At 41.5% G+C, this 14,976-nt stretch overlaps 1 long non-coding RNA gene across 3 annotated transcripts in view; it reads right to left on the bottom strand.

Moving 5' to 3' along the window:
• Nucleotides 1-345: 345 nt before the first annotated feature.
• Nucleotides 346-14,976, bottom strand: part of LOC127486383 (uncharacterized) — a 36,750-nt gene continuing 22,119 nt past the window's right edge. For 2 of the 3 annotated variants that reach the window (XR_011385814.1, XR_007913106.2), the window contains exons 2-3: nucleotides 9,305-9,447; nucleotides 347-7,366 (exon numbers count right to left, since the gene is read on the bottom strand). This is a non-coding gene — a long non-coding RNA (uncharacterized lncRNA). Of the gene's footprint in view, nucleotides 7,367-9,304; nucleotides 9,448-14,976 lie in introns of all 3 variants that reach the window. The other variant, XR_011385813.1, reaches the window with a different exon arrangement.

The following is a 14,976-nucleotide window of genomic DNA, read 5'->3' as shown; positions in this document are numbered from 1 at the left end:
AGCAGGTAAAGCCACCACTTGCAGTGCCAGCATCCCAGATGGGTGCCAGTTTGAATCCCAAATGCTCCATTTCAGAAACAGCTTTCTGCTGTGGCCTGGTAAAGCAGGGGAGGATGGCCCAACTGCTTGGGTCCCTGCACCCACGTGAGAGACCTGGAAGAAGCTCCTGGCTCCTGGCTTCACATCAGCACAGTTCTGGCCATTGCAGTCAATTGGGGAGTGAACAAGCAGATGGGAGATTTCTCTCTCTCTCTCTCTCTCTCTCTCTCTCTCTCTCTCTGCCTCTCCTTCTCACTGTGTAACTCTTTCAAATAAATTAATAAATCTTTAAAAACAAAAAAGAAAGGCAGGGATGGGGAAAATGGCCATAGAGCACCAGATATGGCAGAAGGTTGGGAATTCTCTGAATTTGTCTTAGCAGGACATCTTGAAACAAGGATGAAGAGGTGTTTCAAACCATGCAGTGGGCTTGACCTCATGTTTGATGGGCTGACTGGACACAGGAAAAGAAGGTTCAGTGTGACTAGAGTAACCATCACTTCTTCCAGGCCAGACAAGGGTTAGATGGGGGAATAGAGGTATTGCATGCAGTCTGTGAATAGGAGAGACAGGTGGAAAAGGGGAAACCTTTTTAGGGTTGTGGCAATGCCATCCTAGATGGTACCAGGGTGCACACTCCCAACAGTGACAAATTCTTGGTTCTAACCCCCACATCAGTTTCAAGGTCAGATCCTATGGGTGGTTACTGTGAGTACAGAGCTCACTCACCCAGGAGCAGTCCATCTGTCCTCATGACAAGCCTCTCTCAGTTCCTACCAACAGTGCTGCATTCTGCCTGGAAGGAGCAGCCTGATGTCATGGCCAGTATCCCTATGGACATCAAGGGACCCTGCCTAGCCTTTGCTTCCTGTGCTCACTGCCCCTCCTAGATTATCCTTAAAGGGCCACCATATCCCTTTCCTCCTCAGTCTCCTTGTTGAATCATGGAGCCTAATGGGAACAATTCTGGTACTCCTGTAACTGTCCTTAGGGGGTGGATGGTACATACCTCTTCCTTATTTGCCTTTCAGTTAGAAGAAGCTGCCACATGACAGCACTCTGTAAACAAGGGAGAGAATGTGTACTTTGACATGAGCACATCATCTTGGAGGCTGAACTGAGTGACCTGTGGTTTTTGTGGTTTCTGAGTACACATAGTCTTCAAGCAACAGCAGTTCCTGTGGGACTCTAGGGGTGTTTGACCAAATCCACCTTTCCCAGAACACTGGCTTCCTGTCCGGTGATCATCAGGACCCATCCCATAGCTGTAGCACAACTGGAAATATGGGCATCTCTAAAATGAAGACTGGATGACCTGTAGTTGCAAAACTATGTCATTTAGGGTCACCCATCCAGCAGATCTAAGGACCCAATGTTTAAAATTTTCTGGATATTTTCTGCTCCATTCCCTCATAACTCCTAAACTGAGTTCAAGGGCCACTCTAGGAAGGCCGGCAGCTTTGCTGCAATCATCACGTCTCCTTTTCCAGCAAAAATGTCAGGAGATCCAGAGAATACAAAATAGAGGTGGATGGTTCTGACTGGTGTTCTGGCTCCATATGCTCTTGCCCCTCACCAGGACTTGATGTACAGTCCCTGCTGAAGGTGAAGTACTTGCTAATCCCAGGACTTGGAGAAATAACAATGCATTGTTTCACCCCTGACTCCCAGATACCCAATATCTGCTGGGACCCCACAACTTACCTAGGGTACCAGTCCCATGGTACTACACAACACCTGTGACATATTTAGAATAGAGCTCTTCTGGATGCCAAAGTGATCTGAGGACATATTACAATCCTGACAGCCAAACATGGTACAGGGTAGGAATTAGGAGTGGGAAATCAGCCTCAGGACAGGGAAATACTGCTTGATGCAGAAGCAAACCCACATCCATGTCAACACTTCTGGCTAAAGGGGAGTTTTTCCCATAGGAACCTCACTGTCTTTTTCCACATCCAGGAAGGGCTACCCATGTCCAGGCTACTATGGTGCCTACATCCTCCCTGGTCCCAACAGCCATAGAGAGTGGCTGCAAAGGACAACCCACTGATAGGTCATGTCTGGGGATGCCTTTAATGCCCTCTCCCCAGTCACACCCACCATGCATCCCTCAGAAAGTCAGATCACATCAGCTGCCCCACTGAGGGCTCCACTTCACCCTTTCTGAAGGTGTCTGAAGCCCCACAATGACATCAGGCAAAAAGAAATACCCTACTCAGCCCTCACCATCATCAACTTTAGGAGATGCCTGTCTCTACCAGAGAAATTGAGATGTCTGCATAATCCTTGAGATGCTCCCTGGAATGTTCCTTCCCAATACTGGCACTCACACAGAGTCCTTTCATTATTATAGGCACACAGAAGGGCAGGGATATTGAAGCCAGTATGGGATCTTACCCCAGATGCCAACCATAGACAACAGTGGCATCATGGAGTTCTGCTAACCCTATCGCAGTGATCTTCCCCAGGACATGAGAGTCCAGTGTCAGCCTCTTCAAATCTTCACTCCTCCCAAATAATTAAACTTCTAGCAGTAGGTACTGGGGATTTTTCCAGACTATGGGAGAAGAAGACATGTCTGTACCAAGTGTGTTATAGGCCTAGGTGAACCACTGTTATCATTTCTTGGACAAGGTGGGAATTTAGGTGCCTATTAGCTACGGCAGGATTAGAGAGTAACTCCAACTGCCTTGACAATATGGGGATCACCAGAGAATTGCAGTTTCAGGCCCACTCTTAAATTATACCTTCTACTGAGGGTCAATAGATTCAAACCACTAATGCATGTGAAAGTGCCCACACATTCACAGCTTTCATACACAGTTCAAGACATTCCTTCCCTCTGAGGGCCAGACTACTCTTGAAATGTACAAATTTCTGGTGGAGTGATCAAGTCCCCCTTCTGCCCATAGGGGCAGGCCTGTCTTTGACCCTGGTTCCTGACTGCTCTCACCTGTCTGGTGTTTCCAAGTACAATTGCCCTGAATCACTGTGAGTCTGAATGGGCACCAGTGATCAGGGAGGTAGCAGCCCTTGCCACAGGGAGGACTCTATCCAAAAGTCTTGGGAATGGTGCCTATTCATCTGTCCTACAGTGGTCACCTCCAATTCATTTGTTCCCTGTACCAATGGCACAATGTCCAGCTCAGACAACTTCCTGGTCAGGAAATCAAATATTACAGATAAGACACCAAAGAAACTAAGCCACACTTGAAACTTTTAGGAGGAAAGGCAAAGAGTTTATTACACATGCAGACTTGATGAGAATCATGTCCCAAGTGTCAAACTCCAACTCCTAGCTCTCCTTTTTTTTGTATCATAAAATCAGAAAATTAAAGTGAAAGGGTTATTCCATGAGGCACCTAAGCAAGAAGAGATAACCATCTCAAGCATGTAACTGAGCTGACTAGAAAAGAGATATACTTTGGGAATTGCTGATATGCACATTGTTGAATAGTAAAACAAAAAAGTCCCTAAAATGTTCCTGAGCAGACAATCCCTGGCCACATCCTGTCTGAGCTGATAGGGGAAGATAATATGGGCTCCAGCCTTATAACAGGAATCATACCTGGCTGATGCTAACAGATAGCAATTTGGCTGGAGAAAAAAACCTCTGATTGCAATTAACCTAGCAGGGGACAGCCCATAGCAAGATTCCTGCAAGATGAAATGTTTGAGAAACTCAGAAACCTGTACTTCACATTGACATGAGTTCTCCCATGTATATTGAATAGGATGTGTTGTTTGGTCCCCTCCACTGATAACAGTGTGAGGGATTATAAGTAATGGAGGCAGATTCATATAACATTGTGGGGAAGAAGAGCAAAGGAGCAGTAGGTCAGAAGTTTGGAAAGGATGTGGTCCACTATTTGGTGTGGAGTAAGATCTGTCAATGGTGTGTCCTAGGAAAACGGCATGGTTGCATAATGTTTGTGTCCCCATGAAAGACCCTGCTTCCCCAAGAGAGATTCAGATAGTGCATGTGAGGGAATGGCTGTATCTCATGGGACAGACTAGGAAACAAGGCCATCAGTGAACCTAGAACTGTTTTGAGTTGTGGCCACAAAAATGTTGTCCCTATAGGTGATGTCAGCCCATGGGTTGGAAAAATATCATCTCACAGTCATGTAAAATTCTCACTGAGCAGGAGGGAAGATCCAACAGGCTCAGAGAGGCAGTCCAGGGTCATGGAACTGGTAAGTGGTGGAGCTGAGTGACAGAAATGACTTTACCTGCCAAGTCGCAGAGGCTGGGCATTTGGAGTTGAGTTGGCTGCCCCAGCACACAGTGTGGCTGTGAGCACTGGAATGCCCTACATGGGCCATCTTTCCTCCTGTCCATCACCCTCTGTGCTTCCCATGTGTGGATGTACCTTGGTTTTTATGAACATCTGAATACAGCACTGGAAGGAATCCATTGATTTATTTCCTTAATGCATGATTTCCTGGGGCCAGGCCTTGTCAGTGAAGACAAAAAGTTAATGAAGGCAGACAGTTTTCTTGTAGGGAATGTTTGGACACAGAGGTTCTGGCTGCTGTGCTGTGGTCAGGAGGTTGGAGGAAGGTGACATTATAGTCTCATGTCTATTTTTAGTGCCCTGGCCCTGCTATCACAAAGTTCCACAAATGGTAATTTGGCACATTTTAAGTGTCAAAAGGACCAGGTATTCTCTGAAAGATGTAGGAGAGGGTCCTTCCTTCGTCCTACTTCTGGTGTCTGCTAGAAACCTGTAGAAATAGTTCCTTCTCTTGTAGATACACAACTCTGGACTAGGTCTCCAGCCTTACACAGCTGCCTCTGTGGGTCTGTCCACTTCTCTCTATTTTCCTATGGATCTAAGTATGATCTATAACAAAAAGCTTTCCCACATTTATTTCATTCATGAGATCTCCACTTTGTGAATTCTCTGGTGTTGTAACTGAGATTTTGGCAGAGCTTTCCAACACTCATTACACTCTTTAAGATTTCCTTCAAATGTGAATTCTCTGATGTCTTATGGGTTATGACTTCTAATTAAAGGCATTTCCACATGATTACTTTCAAAGGGTTTATTCCCTATATGAATTTGAAGATGTGCAATGAGGACTGAATTATGGTAAAAGTCTTTCTGAGTCATTACATTCAAAAGATTTCTTGCATGTTAATTCTTTTATGTTTGATGAGGTATGATTGGTACCAGAGGCATATCCACACTTAATGTTTGGTGAGATGTAACTTGCACAAAAAGGCAATGTTGTGGAAAATTCCTGGTGTGAATTCTCTGATGTTTTATTAGTTGTGAATTATAGCAACAGGCTTTCCACCATCATTACATTCATGATGTTGTTATCTAATGATGTGTAGCTTATATTCAAAACATTTTTCACAGTCGTTGCATTCATAAGGTTTCTCCCCTGTGGGAATTCTGTGAGGAGTTGAGGCTTGAATTTTGGCCAAAGACTTTTCCACAGTCATTGCATTCATACGGTTATTCCTCTGAGCTAATTCTCTGATGAATTATGATGTTTGACTTCTTGCCAAAGGCTTTTCCACAGTTTTTACATTCATAAGGTTTTCTCCTGGGTGAATTTTCTGATGTGGGATGAGATCTGACTGCCTCCAAAAGACTTTTCCACACTCATTACACTCATAAACTTTCTGCCCTGTGTGAATTCTCTGACTTATGAGGCTTGATTTGTGACCAAACCCTTTTGCACAGTCATTGCTTTCATAGGATTTCTCCTTTGTGTGACTTCTCTGATGTCTGATGAGTTCTGACTTGCGCAAAAAGGCTTTTCCACAGTCATTACATTCATAAGATTTCTCCACCGTGTGGGTTCCCTGATGATTTATGAGGGCTGACTTTTGGCCAAAGGCTTTTTCATAGTTATTGCATTCATAAGGTTTTTCCCCTGTCTGAATTCTCTGATGTTGAATGAGATGTGACTTATGCAGAAAGGCTTTTGCACAGTCACTACATTCATAAGGTTTCTCCCCTGTGTGAATTTTCTGATGTCTGATAAGATCTTTCTTCCACATAATTTTTTTCCACAGTCATTGTATTCATAGGTTTTATCTACTGTGTGAATTCTCTGATGTTTGACAAGATAATTTTTCAACAGAAAGGTTTTTCCACGGTCATTACATTCATAAGGTTTTTACTGTGTGAATTCTCTGATGTAGAATAAGATGTGACTTATGCATAAAGACTTTGCCACAGTCATTACCTTCATAATCTTTCTGCCCTGTGTGAATTCTCTGATGAGTTATGAGGTTTGACTTCTGGCCAAAGGCCTTTCCACAGTCATTGCGTTTCTCCCCTGTGTGACTTCTCTGATGCTTTGTGAGGTTTGACTTATGGCAAAAGGCGTTTCCACAATGATTACATTCATAAGGTTTCTCCCCTTTGTGAATTCTCTGATGATATATGAGGTTTGACTTCTGGCCAAAGGATTTTCCACAGTCATTAAATTCATAAGGTTTCTCGCCCGTGTATTCTCTGATGATTTATGAGGTTTGACTTCTGGCCAAAGACTTTCTCACAGTCATTACATTTATAAGATTTCAACCCTGTGTGAATTCTCTGATGTCTAATGAAATCTGACTTCTGGTAAGTGATTTCTACACATTCAATACACACATGAGGGTTTTCCACTACGTGAGTGCTGTGATGGAGGATATGGCAGAATTTATTACTGAATGATTTCCCACAAGTTTTACAGGAATAGGATTTCTTCCCTATATTTGATCTATGATTCATTCTAACATGTGATTGGTAAATGACAGATTCCACAGGCTTGATGTATTTATAAACTTTCTCTCTTCCAGGACTTTGTTGATGCTTACTGAGGTTAGAATTTTTATGGAAATCTTGTACTACTTGAGTTGTCTTGCCAATAGTGGCAGTTGACTTATTATAAGTTTCTACAATAAAAAGCTTCTCAGATTCACAAAATATATTCTTCCTTTTGAAAATTTTCCCTTGTCCAATTTGTTCAAGTACCTGCTCCACGGTTTGAATTTTGTGCTGTTGGTTAAGAGGCTCACAGAATTGGAGACCATTCCCAGGTATCTTGGTAGCATCAAATTTCACTCCAGCTTGTAGTTGATCAGGCCCACAATGGGATACACATTGTGACATATATTGCATTCTTCAGGTTTAATTCCTGAATAGTTACTTTTTTTGATATTCAGTGTTGGAATATGGCTTGAACTAAAATTAAGTTTTTCCTTAATTTAATCATCTTGGGAGTTGATGTTTTATTATTTTTCATAACATCCTGATTCAGATTTTTGTCCTGACTTTTTTGGTAGATCTTACTCAGATCATTCCTTTCCAAGGCATCTGAAGTGAGAAAAAAATAATGATATCACTAAATCAAATATAATTGTTTCTCCTGGCATACCCATGTAAAATGAATGAAGTGACTTATACCCAAGAGGGATAAGATTTTAACAAAATGAGTACAAGATAATATATATGAACATTATACAGTTTTTTTACATAACACATTAATATATTAAATTGTACCTATAGATTTCACAATGTTCATTAATGATCATATTTACTACCAGAATTTTTTTCAACTATGGCTGAGTGGTTTTTGTGGTAAGATGCCATAAGTCACTGCACAGGATGTCTGTATCAAAAAACAGTACCAGTTTAATCTCAGCCTACCCTGCTTCCAATGCAGCTCTCTGCTAATGTATACTGGGAAGTAGCAGATAATGGTTCATGTGCTTGTGATCCTGTGATACATCAGAGATGTGTATTTGGAATTCCAGGCTTTGGGCTTCAGATTAGTCAGACTAACTGTTGTAGGTTTTTGGGGAGGGAGCTAATATAAAATCTCTTTCTCACTGCCATTCTGACTTGTACAAAGATAAAACAACCATATTTTAAAGTTGGACAAATATTTAATAAAAATACTCACTTATTACCTAGAAAACAAATTTTCCCTGTCCTTTTTAAAAAAGATCTATTATGTGTTTTACAGAGAGAGGTAGAGCCAGAGACATTGAGAGTGAGAGAGGTTTTCCATCCACTGGTTCACTCTCTAAACAACCACAAAGGCCAGAGCTCAGCTGATCCGAAGCCAAGAGCCACGAGCATTTTTTGGGTCTCCCACGCTGGTGCAGGAACCCAAGGGCTTGGGCCATCTTCTAATGCTTTCCCAGGGCATGAGAGAGTTGGAGCAGAAGTGGAGCAGCTGGGACTTGCACCAATGACCATATGGGATGCCACCTCTAGATGCCAGGGCTTTAATGCACTGCACCACAGTGCCAGACACCACTGCCCTTTTTTTTCAGTTCATTTTTTTAAAATATGTGTTTTGTACTTCTTTAATATTTCAACTATCAATATGGGAAAGTTTTACTAGATTATTTACTTGCATGTGGAGAAGAGTGAAATGTGTCTGTATGCCAAGCAGGATCACATTTAAGGGACAAGATTTGAATATGTGGTTGTCTCATGTTCTGTCTTCCCAGGAAAACAGCATTTGTGGGAAACCTGACATCCTCAGCTTCTTCGAACTACAACAGTTACAGAAAGTCCCAATAGACCACCTTTGCTATACATTCCCATGTTTAAAGAATTTGTTTCTGCAACCCAGAGTCTGCTCAATTATTGAAAATTGATTTCTAACTCATTGTGAAGACATCAGCCCTGGTTACCTCCTCTCATTTCTTTCTATAAACACTCCTCTGTGATAATTTGAGTTTCTGGAGGTTTTGATCAGTTGTTGATTTTCACATAAAACTTCATTTCCTTTGCCTTTACCAGAGATACTGACCTCCATAGATACTGTAGAATGTCTGTGTCTGAATCACAAGACCAGCTGTCTTCAGGAGTAAGTCTTGGGAAAAACTCATGGAAAGAGCACCAGTCAGCATCTGCTGCACTGCTTCTACCTTGGCCTCCCTGCCCATTATGTGCATACTGACCTGGAAGGCTCTGATGTAGGTATTCTTCCCCCATCCAGGGCTCTGCTCCTTGCTCCAACTTGAAGATCAAGTCAGATTTAGTCATGCAGTGCCCTATTAATGGAAATAATGTAACACTTTGTGAAATCACTATCTTGGGTTAATTAAAGGAGTACAGCTTGGTCCAGGAGCTATGCAACCAGTGCTCCAAACTGAATTCCTTCTCAGGTGGTAGATATTCAAAGTATTCATGGACTCAAATTCAATACCTGTCCCTCATTAAACTATAAATACTGCTCACTTATTTGTCAAATATTGAGAAAATGTTACCATTGGGCATGTGATGAGTATCACTCACCCAAGGAGAGCAGGCTGCTGTAGGTCTCCAGCATCACATCACATCACAGCCAGGTCTTCAAATGCTATCATCATCTGTGATACAACACTCCTGGTCAACAGGTCAACTCTGTCATATAACAGACAATGGCAGTTGTATATCTTCTACATGGGTATGAAGGAAGAAGGAAGGATGTCATTTCATTTCAGATTTGTTGAGCATTTGGACATCTACACAGAAGCATTCAATAGGGGGTCAAACCTATGGTATTAAGGCTGTGAAAGATCCCCAAGCTGGAGGGAAACAGGAATTTCTGTTCACAAAGGCCAGACTATGTCAAGGGCAATTGCACAGTAGGCTGAAAGGGGGACAGCAGTCACTCTGGAATGAGCAATGTTCAGAAGAATGTAGAAGTATTCAGGGAAAAAGACAAGAAACCATCAGGGAAGTTATGGAGGGACTGAACAGAGAAGAATTTCCAGGAAAACACCATGCACAGTCAATGCAATTATGGCAGAGAAAAAATATTTTTTTTAACTTTTATTTAATGAATATAAATTTCCAAAGTACGATTTATGGATTACAATGGCTTCCCCCCCATACCGTCCCTCCCACCCACAACCCTCCCCTTTCCCACTCCCTCTCCCCTTCCATTCACATCAAGATTCATTTTTGATTATCTTAATATACAGAAGATCAGCTTAGTATACATTAAGTAAGGATTTCAACAGTTTGCTCCCACACAGAAACATAAAGTGAAAAATAATAGATGATTTTTTTTAAATGATGATGAAATCAGATCAGACCTATTGTCATGTTTAATCCCAGTGAGAGTCAAATTGGGAGTTGATAATTTCTTTATTTTTTTTTACAGAGGATCAGTTTAGTATGCATTAAGTAAAGATTTCAACAGTTTGCACCCCCCTAGAAACACAAAGTGAAATATATTGTTTGAGTACTCGTTATAGCATTAAATCTCAATGCACAGCACATTAAGGACAGAGATCCTACATGAGGAGTAAGTGCACAGTGACTCCTGTTGTTGACTTTACCAATTGACACTCCTGTCTATGGCATCAGTAATCTCCCTATGCTCCAGTCATGAGTTTCCAAGGCTATGGAAGCCCTCTGAGTTCTCCGATTCTTATCTTGTTTAGACAAGGTCATAGTCAAAGTGGAGGTTCTCTCCTCCCTTCAGAGAAAGGTACCTCCTTCTTTGAAGACCTGTTCTTTCCACTGGGATCTCACTCACAGAGATCTTTTGCCAGAGTGTCTTGGCTTTCCATGCCTGAAATACTCTCATGGGCTTTTCAGCCAGATCCGAATGCCTTTAGGGCTGATTCTGAGGCCAGAGTGCTATTTAGGACATCTGCCATTCTATGAGTCTGCTGAGTATCTCACTTCCCATGTTGAATCACTCTCCCCTTTATTTATTCTATCGGTTAGTGTTAGCAGGTACTAGACTTGTTTATGTGCTCCCTTTGACTCTTAGTCCTTTCATTATGATCAATTGTGAACTGAAATTGATCACTTGGACTAGTGAGATGGCATTGGTACATGCCACCTTGATGCGATTGAATTGGAATCCCCTGGTATGTTTCTAACTCTACCATTTGGGGCAAGTCAGCTTGAGCATGTCCCAAATTATACATCTCTTCCCTCTCTTATTCCCACTCTTATGTTTAACAGGGATCACATTTCAGTTAATTTTCAACACTTAAGAATAACTGTGTGATAATTACAGAATTAAACCAGTCATATTAAGTAGAACAGACAAAAAAACTACTAAGAGGGATAATGTATTAAGTTGTTCATTAACAGTCAGGGCTATGCTGATCAAGTCACCGTTTCTTATAGTGTCCATTTCACTTCAACAGGTTTCCTTTTTGGTGTTCAGTCAGTTGTCACCGATCAGGGAGAACATATGGTATTTGTCCCTTTTGGGACTGGCTTACTTCACTCAGCATGATGTGTTCCAGATTCCTCCATTTTGTTGCAAGTGACTGGATTTCGTTGTTTCTTACTGCGGTATAGTATTCTAAAGAGTACATATCCCATAATTTCTTTATCCAGTCTTCCGTTGATGGGCATTTAGGTTGGTTCCAGGTCTTAGCTATTGTGAATTGAGCTGCAATAAACATTAGGGTGCAGACCGCTTTTTTGTTTGCCAATTTAAATTCCTTTGGGTAAATTCCAAGGAGTGGGATGGCTGGGTTGAATGGTAGGGTTATCTTCAGGTTTATGAGGAATCTCCAGACTGACTTCCATAGTGGCTTGACCAGTTTGCATTCCCACCAACAGTGGTTTAGTGTCCCTTTTTCCCCACATCCTCGCCAGCATCTGTTGTTGGTAGATTTCTGCATGTGAGCCATTCTAACCGGGGTGAGGTGAAACCTCATTGTGGTTTTGATTTGCATTTCCCTGATTGCTAATGACCTTGAACATTTTTTCATGTGCCTGTTGGCCATTTGGATTTCCTCTTTTGAAAAATGTCTATTGAGGTCCTTGGCCCATCTCTTAAGTGGGTTGTTGGTTTTGTTTTTGTGGAGTTTCTTGATCTCTTTGTAGATTCTGGTTATTAACCCTTTATCTGTTGCATAGTTTGCAAATATTTTTTCCCATTCTGTCGGTTGTCTCTTCACTCTCCTGACTGTTTCTTTGGCAGTACAGAAACTTCTCAATTTGATGCAATCCCAATAGTTGATTTTGGCTTTGACTGCCTGTGCCTCCTGGGTCTTTTCCAGAAATTCTTTGCCTGTGCCAATATCTTGAAGGGTTTCTCCAATGTTCTCTAGTTACTTGATGGTGTCAGGTCGTAGATTTAGGTCTTTAATCCATGTTGAGTGGATTTTTGTGTAAGGTGTTAGGTAGGGGTCTTGCTTCATGATTCTGCACGTGGAAATCCAATTTTCCCAGCACCATTTATTGAATAGACTGTCCTTGCTCCAGGAATTAGTTTTAGATCCTTGATCAAATATAAGTTGGCTGTAGATGTTTGGGTTGATTTCTGGTGTTTCAATTCTGTTCCATTGGTCTATCCATCTGTTTCTGTACCAGTACCATGCTGTTTTGATTACAACTGCCCTGTAGTATGTCCTGAAATCTGGTATTGTGATGCCTCTGGCTTTGTTTTTGTTGTACAAAAATATTTTAAAAGAGACAGTAGGCGTTTAACTTAGTGTTTATGATGCCAGCTCAGATACTCTATCTCTGCATCAAATTTCCAAAGTTGGATTTCAGTGCCACCTCCAGTTTCCAGCTCCCAGCTAATGCAGACCAGGGGAAGCAATGGTGATGCCAACCAAGAGGGAGGCCTAGATTCCATTCCTGACTCTTGGCTTCAGTTGTGCCCCACCCCTGCTTGATATGATTATTTAGGCAGTGAAGAAGTGCATGGGAGCTCTCTAGCTTTCTCTCAGTCCATCAACTTCTTTCTCTATCAAGCTCATAAATATTTTTAAATAAGGGAGGAGATTCAAGAAGGAATAGAAAGTAGCTTTTGCTTTTTTTATAATGCCCTGACCTAAAGTGCCGGCATCCCAATGGGTGCTGTTTTGAGACACAGCTGCTTTACTTCTGATCTAGCTGGTCTGCTCTGACCTGAGAAAGCAGTAGAAGAAGGCCCAAATGATTGGGCCCTTGAACCCATGTGGGAGACTCAGAAGAAGCTGCTGGCTTTTGGCTTCAGATCAGCGCAGCTCCGGACATTGCAACCAATTGGAGAGTGAACCATCGAATGAAAGATTTCTCCTCTCTTCTCTCTGCCTCTCCTCTCTCTGGGTAACTCTGACTTTCAAATAAATAAATAAATAAATCTTTAAAAAAAATCTTAAAACATAAAAGAACCTGCAGTAGATTATTTCCCCCACATAGTCCTTACTCTACCTTGGAATCAAGTTCAACTCCTCAAACTATTAAGGACTGCATTACTCTAACAATTAAAAAATAAATGCAACTTATTTGTGGTTTAGCCCTAGGTAACTCTTTCCCTTGCAGAATGCTAAGTGTTTATTTCCAGGGTGGCACTAAAACACTGCCCACTACATCATCTGTATAACACTAAAGACTGTATTGGACATCATGACCCCAAAATTTAGAATATTGTCCTTGAAGCTTCAACTGAAACCATATAACAAATATATATTTTGCTATGGCAACAGAAAGATGAGAGACCAAATTGCCTTATCTTGGATAACTGCAATGCTTGATAGTCATGATAAATTCATCATTCATCTTGTTTCTTTATATTCCCTGAGAATAAAATTTATCTTTATTTTTCCATTTCCATTAATAAATTATTATAAATCTAAAAAGAAAACTGACAGCAAGCTGGGGAATAATTACGAAAACCACTTACAGGGGCCAGTGCTATCACACAGTGGATTAAAGCCCTACCCACAGCCAGCATCCCATATGAGTGCCAGTTTGAGTCCCAGCTTCTCCACCTCAGATACAGCTCCTGCTAATATGACTGGGAAAGTACTGGAGTATGACTCAAGTGCATGGACCCCTGAAACTATGCAGGAGACCCAGAAGAATCTCCTGCCTCTTGTCTAGATTGGCTCTGCTCTGACCATTGTGGCCTTTTGCGGAATGAACCAGCAGATGGAAGACTCTCTTTCTCTCTCTCACTTTCTTTCTCTATCACTCTCTATGACTCTGTCTTTCAAATGAATGAAACAAATATGCTTTAAAAAGTACATAATTTGCAGGTGATGTATTAATTTTCTTTGCTCTTTGAAATATCTGGAAGTGCCCTGAATCATACCTGGAAGAAAATGCAAATGCAAGGATTTAAAAGAAAATTTCTTGGCTTTCCTTCTACATTGCTCTGTAGAAAAAGGAGTGATAGAATGAATACAGGATACATAAATAGAGAAAACATCAACTTCACCACAGAGGAATAAATGTCTAAACATGGAAATATATAAGCAAGTGTGCCCACCTCTATTAAGTGGCAGAGATTAACCAGAAGTTATCATTGGTTTAATGAAAGCATTGCCAAAATTTTATTAAATGATAATGTAAAAATAAAAAACCGGGCCACAACAGAGAGCTGGACTGGAAGAGAAGCAATCAGGACAGAACCGGTGCCCCAGTTGGGACCAGAACCTGGAGTGCCAGTGACTCAGGCGGAGGATTAGCCTAGTGATCTGCAGTGCCGGCCAGAAACTTGCCACTGTTAACTTTCATATTCCCATCATTTAAAACAAGAGGCCTTCAAAAAGTTCATGGAAAAAGAATATTTTACTCTAATTCCATTTTCTACCCACTTGTTACAGCCCCTTCATCACAACTAACAGGAAGTAAAGGCATTATTTATTATTATCATCCCTGTTTTACAGGCATGAAGACAAGGGAGGAACAGAAAACTTCAGTGGTTTCTGCCTAGGTAAAGAGATAGTGCCAGACCAGGATTTCAATCTGCTTGCCTGGCAACTAGTTGATTGACATCTTGTCTCAAAAGCATCTCAAATTCAACGTGTCTAAACAGAATTAACTCTTGCCAACTCCCTAAAACTAGGTTTCTTCCAGGTCCCTCCCTCAAGGATCCATGTACACAAGCACAACAAGGTGAACCGGACAACTTTGCTCACACCAACCAGTCATACATACCATTGATTCACCCCTCAAATACTGCCAAATTCACCCATCTTCCTCTAGCTCTTATCACCCCTTTCTGGCCAACCGGT

Source organism: Oryctolagus cuniculus, unplaced genomic scaffold (genome assembly GCF_964237555.1).
Source record: "Oryctolagus cuniculus unplaced genomic scaffold, mOryCun1.1 SCAFFOLD_55, whole genome shotgun sequence".
Lineage (NCBI taxonomy): Eukaryota > Metazoa > Chordata > Mammalia > Lagomorpha > Leporidae > Oryctolagus > Oryctolagus cuniculus.
This window is presented reverse-complemented; position numbering and strand designations above follow the sequence as displayed.